Below are 10,117 nucleotides of genomic sequence, written 5' to 3'. Positions count from 1 at the left end.
AGGCCAAGTGTTGATTAGGCTCATTAACAGAAGATAGTCCGGAGGGAGTTATCTCTGAGTCATGCAGCATGGCAGGATAATGATGGGCCATTAACAGAAAGATAGTCTGGGAGGAGGAGGCAAGGAAACACTGCCCCACCTGATTTCAACAGCTCATGAGGATGGTAATAGAATACACTGCAACCCAGGACAGGGTGAAAAAAAAAAGTAATGCAAAGTCTGAATATTCAAGAAACACAAGTTCTTAAATTGACTTGGAATCAAATTATTGTAGTTAAGTAAGAATCTAAAGATACAAATAAATACTTAGTGGGGTTTTCAAAGATTGTTTACCTTGATGTGCCTGCGTCCAAAAATTCTTCAGCTACCTCTACAGCCCTCTGCTTCCAGTGTTAAGTCAGGTGCTGAAGTTTCGCTTCTGGGCTTGTCCAGGAGCCTTGCAGTGTCAGCAGAGCTGAATTCTCCATGTCTAATTAATGCCTGGCAGGATTCTCAAGCACAGTTCCTCCACCTGTATCTCCTGAGAAACTCTATCCCAGAGGCATGTGGTGAGCACATGGAGGAGCTCCCCAAAACCCCCAGTCACAAAGTATGGAACACTGGGTAGCAAATTCCTCTCATTCTTCAACAGTGCTTTAAATTCCTGTCCATGAAATATTGTGTTAGTCTTGCAAACCTTGATGATGAATCTGTTTCATTTTGTATAAATAAATAAAAAATACCTGTGGTAAAAAGGGAGAAGCAATGAGTATGATACCACAGCCTTGTGGTAGAAACATTCACTGAGGGGCAGAGACACCTGGATCCCAGCCCCTGTTCCAGAGGCTGGTTTATATAAGACTTGTAATGTAAATGTTGAAAATAAGATTAAAAAAAATATTTAAAATACGTAAAGTAACCACTGGAGCAGGGACAGGTGTCTCCGTCATGAATATCCCTACTTTTCATGGTTGCCAGATTCCATACCTCTATGAGCTGTACACCCAAACCTTCACATGGCTAGAAGCCACAATATACATTCTTGCCCCGTGTGCTGGGAAGCAGAAGCTCTCGGCAGGAACTGATTGTGGCTCTTCAGGAATTCCACCAGCCCGTTTCTGGATCAGACTGCATTAGCCATGCAGTTGAGTCCTAAATCCATGTTACATTGCCTTCAGCAGCCTGGACTGCCATGCTCTACCCCACAAAACAGAAATTCCCTCATGTTGTAGCTCCCTCTTGGGGATTTGGTCCCAAGTGACTAACTGAGAAAGAAATATATCAAAAATATCTGTAAAATAATGCTGGCCTTTGACATTAAGTCTCAGTGGAAGCTAAAGCTTACAATGACAGTTAGACTCGTGAACCTTTACAGACTCCTTTTGAGATGTTATCCTAGATCCTGAAATCTTGACATTTTTAATCAGTTCCTTTTAAGCACAAAGAGGATATAACTAAATCTATCATCTAAAACCATCCATTTTAATATCAGGTTGCTTCAATACTATCTCCCCTACCAGCACCAAAAGGAGCAAGTGACATTATCCATTTCCAAGACTGTGTAATCCTGTGCAGCATCAGAACATTTACAGATCTTATGCAGTGTACATGTACAGATATTAATGCTGCACGATGTCACACCTGTCATGAGATGATTTTCTTGGGAAAATGAGGAACACACTCATATGCTGAAATGGCTTATAGACACACACCACAGAGTAAGCTTTAGGCACAGTACAGGTGGGTTTGACCCCAATAAAATCAAGGGAACTGCATATTCCCCCCTCAATCTGAACTGACTCACACAACAATTCACTCCAGTACGAGAACACAAGAATTTTTAACAGCAACTTTGTTGAGCTTAATGAAATTAATTTCCTAGTTACAACAACCCCTCCAATTTGTTTCCAGGTCTAATACAAGAACCATATGGAGAAAGGCACAGAAAGACAAGTAGGCGGTGCGTGCCATTACCCACCATCTGTCCAGGCAAGCCATGCTGAGCCAAACGAGGAGCAGGTCATGGCTCACACGACATTCACAGATCAGAGCCTGTCTGAGAGCCAGTGTGCACTACAGCAGCAACTGACTGCCAGGGCACACACAGGAAGGTTTTCCTGGACTTACCATGTGAGATGAGGACAGCAAGGGGTTGACTGGTGAGGGAGGAGTAGCAGGTGAAGACAAACACCTGAGAAGTGAAAGCCTGTGTTGAGGGAAACAGTAAAAATTGACTGAGTGGTGTAGGAGTAGATTGTAAAGGCATACGTGATACAGCAGCTTGAGATGCTGGCATGAAGATTTTTATTGCAATAGAAAGCCCTACATTTACTAAGAGCTGGAGATTTTGCCCCAGGTTTCATAACCTTATAATGTAACATTATTCCAACTGGTATTGCTTTCTCAGCAAAAATTATAAAAATATAAACGCATGTTAAATCCTATGGCATGTGTTTCACTAAGATTTATAGATGAGCTTATCCACCACAGAGCTGTGTTCTCAAAGAACCTGCCCTGCACTTCCCTGCACCTGCAGAGGGCTGGGATTGGGAGGATAATTAAGAGCATTGAGAGCCTACACCAGATGTTCCAGGAATGGAGAAATTCCATCTTTGGTTGGCTGGCCTCAAGAGGCAGGAAAACAGCAAGAGGAAGTGCCCGTGTTTGAGCTGGCATGTGCCATGCAAGCCCTTGGCAGGTCAGTGCCAGCCCTCTGCTGCTGGCAGCCTTCTTGCTGTGCTCTTTGCCTGGGGTTATTGCCACAGACCGGGCAGAGCCAAACACGGGGAATATACGGGGAAGGCTGAGGTGTTAAAGGAAATACGGCTGTGAAATAAGAGTGCATGCAAATGAAGTGAGTACAAGACTCATAGGACTCGTATTTCCAACTCAACACATTCCAGAGTGCAGGGCATTGCTTCAGAAAGATTAGGTGTCACTTCTGTGCTTGGATCACATAGATTTTGCATTTTAGATTGTTATCAGAAAGAGTATGTAATAAAATATTCAGCAGCAATGTTAATGTTTTGTGTCTGTATTTTTCTGCCACGATGATTAATATTTTTCTTTTTAAACAAAAGGGACTAAATAATAGTTAGCCCTTATCTCTTAAGTGACCAACTTTGGAGGTATGTTTTTCCCAGTATTGGAAACATCCATTTTCACTTCCTCTCAGCATATTAAGCAATACCAGAAAAGTAATCTTGCTTACAATTTAGAGCAAGAATTTTCACCTCAAACCAGAAGCCTTGCTTCTTAAAATTACATACTGTAGATTGAAGAACAGAATAAATCCTAAACAATACGTTTCAAATACTTTCAGTTCCTTCTTCTCTTACTTTTCTTTTCAGAAGTGCAACATGGGTACATGGTCAGCTTAATAGTAATAAATAAATCTTGGTCAGCCACTTCCAACTTCTTTTTCACTAATTCATGCAAAACTGTCAGCATGTCAGTGGACTGCAGTGCTTGATTTCAAAGAGGTCTGAAGAAGGGAGGAAAGCAGTATTGCCAATGTATTATTGAAAGCAGGAATATCTCTGCTGAATTTCAGAGGGGCATTTTAAGATTTAAATAATGAAGCCTCAGAAAGAATGAAAATGCCTAGGTGACACAGCAGTGACAGGCACAGACAGTGTGTCTGGTTGGTATGTGTTCTGTCACAGCTCACTGCTTCTCACACTAATGTGGAAAACGAGGGCTTCTTTATTTTCTTTTCTCGACTGATCACCAAGCAATCCCAGTGGAAGTCCTGTGACATGGAACCATCCAGCCTTTGGGTGGAGAGAGGCCCTTCTACCCCACTGGGGCAACCTCTTGAATTTGGGCTGTAGGATACCCAATGCTGAAGCTGTGTCTGGGCTCTCGACAGCACCACATCCCTGTCCACGTATCCCTTCACTTCTCACACCTTTGCCCCACTCAGACATTTGAAGGAAGGTTTCGTGGATGGCCTTACAAGCTGATGCCCCTTGTGCCTTTACCAGATCCTTCCATTCCTTGAGGAGGAGGTTATGAGCCACTTTGCAGAACTTGAACCATTTACTGAGGGCAGCTGCTCTCATCAGCAGCTGAATTGCAGATCCTTCAGCAAGGCTGCGGTGCCCAGAAGGGCAAGTGAAAGCTCACAAAGAGAGACAATCCCCTAAACACCTCATTTGCATTGTTTATAGGCTTATTTCAGCCAAATTAATAAAGGGGTATGTACCATTGTTGTTAGTAACAATGGTGGGCTAAGGTTTTTTTGAGAGCTCTCTGTTGTTTTCTTTAATTAAAAAAGAGCCATTTTCAGGAAGCTGGCAAAGACCAATGAAGACCATTTCATTGTTTAAGGATTAAGGGCCAAAGAAAGCCTGAATGGTTGATTAAGAGAATGTTTGTATGAAATAAGGGAACAACAAATGGATTGAAATCCTTTCCCTCAGGATCAGACTTTATTAACTGGCACCCCTTGAACAATCATTTTTGAAAGAAATTTAGGGGATAGTCTAGCCTTATTTAAAAATCTGAAAATCACTTAGATGTCTTTCCTTAAGTTCATCACTTCTGTGGAAGTTCTTGATAAGACACACTTAGTTTGCCCTTTGTTTCTGTTGCACACACCAGAGTGTATCTTGCAGGTAGGCAGTTTTACCTCACTGGCAGCTGGTTCTTAAGAGCTCAGGATTTGGGTGATTCTCCATTTCTGAACAAACATGCGAGCAATTATTTAGAAGATGTAATATATTTTATCTCCTCCCTGGTGCATCTGTGCGGCAGATTAGTTATTCTCATTTAGAGACTGAACATGGGAGTTGGGATATATCTGTGGCTCCTGCGGCTCTGTAGCATCCCAGAGGGGCAGAAGTGGCACCCAATCTTTCTGGAGGGGCAGAAGTCATGGCCACAGGAGGCAGGCAGGCAGCAGCAGCAATGCCGTGTTTATCCCATTCTTACCCAGCCAGCAGGAGAGCTGCCTACATCCAGGGCACTGCATGATCTTCTTTTGCAGCCCACAGATTTCATTGTGTAACTAAAACAAATGTGAAATGACAGACCCAAATTTAGGATTTAGTGTGTTGCATTATTTAAAAATCCCTGTTAATTTTGGAAGCTTCCAAATGTAGTCAGTGCCGTGTGAAAATAACCCAGAATCAAGCGAACCTGAGCTAGACTTGCCAATTTGCAAAAAATGTTTGACTTTCTTTGACTCTTTTACAATATTTTTAATAATTTACTTGCACCTCTTCTAATTAGCAATATCTCATCCTAAGAGAGTAATTTTTTTTTTTCCTCGAAATATTTCTTTTCAAATTCTGTATCATTTTTTCTCAGTTTTAGAACATGAACAGGGGCTCCAGCCACATTTCAGTTCATTGCTGGCTAAGTAAACCTTCATGCCCAAATGAATTTTTGAATCAAACCACCCCAGAACTTCAGGCAAACCCTGCTCATCTTGCTACTGTAGAAGGGAGGAACTTGAATGGTTTTTGGAGTACTGAATGTGCACAGGTGAACCAGAGAAGGAAGAAATCCATCAGCACATTGGGCCGTTCTAGTTGCAGAGAGACAAAAGTGATCAGTTTAGATGGAGTGGTTGGCTCAGAGAGAAGGCACACTAACAGGGGGCTGAAACAGGAGAACTGGAGCTTAAAATTAAGGGCAATTCCTCATTCATAAATAGAGTCCAAAACAGCGTAGACAAATAAGACATTGGTATGCCCACCAATGTTTGATGGCCGTCACATGGGTGGAGCATGGTTTATTCCTTTTAAAGTATTCCAGTGATCCCATTAATTTCTGTTTTCATTAAATAATATTAATATTTTCATATTACTAGGGGAGAATAGGTGGATTTTCCTTTGTCACATTAGATATTCTTTTGATAGAAAAGTCATTTTCTGATAAAACTATAGTCAATGTCTGACCATTAGCTGGTTTTCAAAACTCTTGCAAGGCAGTTAAATGCTGAATAACTAATAACTGCGTGGTACGATATTTTTTGTAGCTTATGTTCTCATTTCTATTTTGTGCCTTTAGAGTTTGAGTTTGTCAAGTGTGTTGAGAACCTTCAGTCTGATGGGGACTGTGAGTTTATCATTGCTGTATAAATCTCATTCACAGCAGCATTTAATGATTGCTGCTTGACGTTAAATCTGGATGAAATGCAGTCTACTCAGCAAGTTGAGTGCATTTTCAAACCCCCGCACAACAGAAAACAAATCTAAAGTTTTATTTTGCAGCCAACCCAATTTAACACAATACTGGGATAAGGTACACAAGATCCACACAAGCGGAGTGTAGCAAATGTCAGAAGGCTGGGAATTCACTCCTTCACAAATTTCCATGCCTTTCCATAACCACAATGCAGGTACATGAAGACATTTCAGGCAGTTTTTTACCTCTGTAGCTTCAGCATCCAGAGCAACTACCCAAGCTGAGCTCTGGCCATAGATTTATTCCAGAGGTCTGAAATGCAAAGAAAAAATATACATTTTTAAAATTGTATAGGGTTCACTCATAATGTGTTTATTAATATAATTAGAGCATAACCATTCCTTTTTGCTTCTTATTTCCTCTAGCTAATCCTGATTAATTGTATTAACTAAAATATAGCAATGATACTTGCCAAGAACCTGTGTCAAAAATCTAAAAGAGACACCTTGATTTTGCCTCTCAGATTTAACAAATAAAAATTCTTCTAAGATAAAAGGAAGACAAAGCACATCTTAAACTTTCATCCTTTTTGAACGTGATGGTGCTGGTGCAAGACACAAGAACGTGCTACTAGAGCTTGTGAAATTTCTCATGCAGTGTGTCTTTTTAGAAAGTGAAAATTACATACATCATGGAAAAATAATGGTTTATCTCTTAATTAGTAAGGAAAAAACCCAAAAACTACAACCCAGGCTGCATTTTGTTTGAGTCAAAGAATAAATTAGACACATTTTTTAAATGAAATTTGCTTTACAGTGGTATACATTGAATCAAATTTAGGTTGCTCTTTGGGAATGTGAAACCACTGTGAAGTTGCTCAACAAGGACTGATGGCATAAAGATCATCTGGGCATACACTGGAACAAATCCTAGAAATTTTAGTTCACATTTTTCCATGTATCTGCATTTAGTTGCTTTAAACTGTGATCTCTTTATGATTGTAGCATGATTCCATATTCCTCCGAGAACTTCTTGTGATGTCATTCATATTTGAATAGAGTAAATACAGCACCACCATGATAATTACAGAAGGACTTTTTAGTTAAAACAGGTCCCTGTATAGGAGAAAAGCAACATTTTCAGTTAGATTCCTAATAATAATTGCACTCCAGTATTCTACAGCTGCAAAGGAGATGAGCAAATATGGGGGTGGAGAGTTCAGCCCTTCCTTTCTGTGAACTGGATTTAAACCTTAAGCCAAACAAAACTGTGAATTGTGAGGTGGTTTTGATTTCACTCTGTAGTCAGCAGCTGGCTCTGAAATATAATCATAAATTGCCCAAGTCTATCACAGAAATTTTAAGACAATCTCTTAAATGAATCTGGGCCATTTCAAATTAGTAATGAAATCTTAATCCAAACAAATTTCACAGACAGCAGATACTGTTCTAAACACAAATGATAAAAAAAAAAAAAAAAGAAAGAGGCACTTCAGTCTCAAAAATGAAGTTACCTGCAAAGCTTGAAACACGCAGCAGTGATGGATCAGGAAGTTATTAACTATTCACTGTAGGTATGGTTTAAAAAGCTGAATTTGGCATCTGCTATCATATTTCATTTCCTTTGAGTGGAATGTACAAAGGAAAACTTTGAAACTGTGGTTTGAGGGCCAGCCTAAGTGCAATCTGTTCCTTGAACAAACCAAATGTAAGTTTACACCCGTTCTCTGGATGCCTTTGTTACATTATCTTACAGAACAACTGACGGGACTCTGCTGAAGCACTGAGAAATGAGACACTGTTTCCCATTTGTGAATATGTTTTCCTGAGTGAAAAGAAAGTACCCCTCCAGTAACAGCAATATAATTACATTCCTAAGCATGTTGAAGGTATGTTAATGAGACACAAACTGTGAGACAGGTACTGCAGTTGGTGATAATTCAAAGTTTAAATCACAAAATCTGTATTACGAAGATCTTTCGAAGAATCACATTTGCAAAGCTAGTGAATTAATGTGCTGACTGGGACTTGCTTCTGACAGGTCCAGCTCATTACATTCAGATACCACTGGCACAACTGAGTCTACTGGGAGCCTAAAAGTCTCTGAGAACAGTCTCAGAGTGACATTTGGGATAACAGGGGTGAATTTCAGCCAGGTCTTTCATATGCCCATTTGCTGCTCTATATTTTTGGCTCCAGGCACATGCCAAGATCAAATTCCCAGACTTTCTCCGTGCCTGAGCAAATATTGTTCGACCCAGATTTGGAACATTCATCAAACACAGACACAGCACGTTACTGTACATGGCTCTGTCACACGAACACAGTCCCACAGTGGGTTGGAGACCAAGGGGAGAGAGCCTCCTGCAGCTTGGAAGCACCCTATGGCACGGAAGGAGAGGGTGCATCTCACTGGTAACATGTCAAGGGACAGTCTCCAAGGATACCTTTATCCTGGGGGATTGATCTACAGTGAATCCTCCAACCAGCTCGGGGAAGAGGAGACAATGTTCCTCTGGGCTGCAATTTAGTGACTAGCTCAGACCTGGCTCTGAATAACCCTTGAAAAGCCTGCAGTGCTGAGCTTGGTTAATAAAGCTAGGCTACAATTTGCATGCCAAATGGCTATTCCCCTCTCCCTCCCCTCCCCACCTGAAGCTGATGTGGCCCATGTTATTTTAGCTGATAGATAGTGTCAGGTACAGCTGTAATGGAGCAGAGCACACAGGAGTTGTGGCAGGCTGCTCTTGCAGTAGAGTTTCTCAAATCAAGGTTAAGAGTTATGCTTGTCTCAAGAGGGGCTCTAAGCACAGGAACAATCCCCTCACTATTAACTTTTTAGGAGGAGGTTCAGCCAAGAAGATGTAAAAATGTCTAGGATGCCATCTAAGTCTCATTACCTTTCATGAGACAGGTACTGCTGCCTTGCTTTTTGAGGAGCACTTGTTTGTCACCTTAAACATCTAGAAACGTTAATTTCTTTCAGACATGGCTTTCAGTCAGGCTTTCTTTGTTTGCATCTAATTTACGCTTCACTTTGTTTTTCAGAACATAAACTTTGGAAATATAAAGGTAATAGATTAGAAAATTATTGTTGTGGGAAAAATATGGAGTCAAAGATTTTTAATTAAAAAAGAGAATGAGTTCTAGCTTAGAGAATGCTTGATGGTGCTCTAACAGGACCTCTGTTGCTGATGTCAGGATCAGGAAAGAAAGTGCAAAACTTCTCAAGTGTCTTCTTTTTTTTTTTTCCTATTTCCTTCATTTCTTTGTGACAGGTTTGGTTCATCTGGTTAAAATTTTTTGTCTGGCTTAGTGCTTTAAAACACAAAGTGGGATTTACAGCACTTCATCAACTTTGGTTGAAGACCCAGGAAGTGAAAAAGGGGGGGAAAACAAACAAACAACTTTCCCCCAAAAGAAAAAAAATAATATTCACCTGGTGGCGTATACTGATGAGAACGGAGGTTCCCAGCCAGTGCTTCTTAGATATCATCACATCTGAGACTGAAATAGAGATATTCCTGGAGACCTGTAACAGCTTTGATGGTATCTCAGGTCTATTTTCTTATAAATGCAAAAGAAAGAAAGGAAACTCTGTGAAAATAAAAATGAACAGATAGAGATCCAGGCTACAAAGCAGAACTACTTTCAGAAAATATGGAAGTGTCATTACCAAAGAAAAAGAAAAAACCAACAAAGCCCAAACAACAAAAAACCCCATAAACCCAAACCCAACCAACCAAAATAGCAACAACCACCAACCAAACCAAAAAACCCCAAAAAACTCTGTCTTGAATGGTGGAAGAACTCACCCTCACTTAACCACCAGAATGGAATTTACTGTCGGAGTGAAACTTGCCTTTCAAGATTAAAAAAACCCAAACAAAACAAAACCCCAAAACAGAAACAAAATAATAAAAAATCCCATGAAAAACCCAACTATGCATTTAATGCTAACATCACTGAAATCATGTTCAGCCCACTTTAAAACAAGGAAGGCT

At 40.4% G+C, this 10,117-nt stretch overlaps 1 long non-coding RNA gene across 1 annotated transcript; it reads right to left on the bottom strand.

The window, feature by feature from the left end:
• Positions 1–2,109: 2,109 nt before the first annotated feature.
• Positions 2,110–9,704, bottom strand: LOC121675174. Its single transcript, XR_006019982.1, has 3 exons — positions 9,553–9,704; positions 6,360–6,426; positions 2,110–2,185 (listed from the first exon to the last, which is right to left on the bottom strand). It is a non-coding gene; the product is annotated as an uncharacterized LOC121675174 (long non-coding RNA).
• Between the last annotated feature and the right edge of the window lie 413 nt (positions 9,705–10,117).

The sequence above is a fragment of the Corvus kubaryi genome, unplaced genomic scaffold (genome assembly GCF_017639235.1).
Source record: "Corvus kubaryi isolate FWS band 111438036 unplaced genomic scaffold, C.kubaryi_AGA036_p1.0 72, whole genome shotgun sequence".
Taxonomy (NCBI): domain Eukaryota; kingdom Metazoa; phylum Chordata; class Aves; order Passeriformes; family Corvidae; genus Corvus; species Corvus kubaryi.
This window is presented reverse-complemented; position numbering and strand designations above follow the sequence as displayed.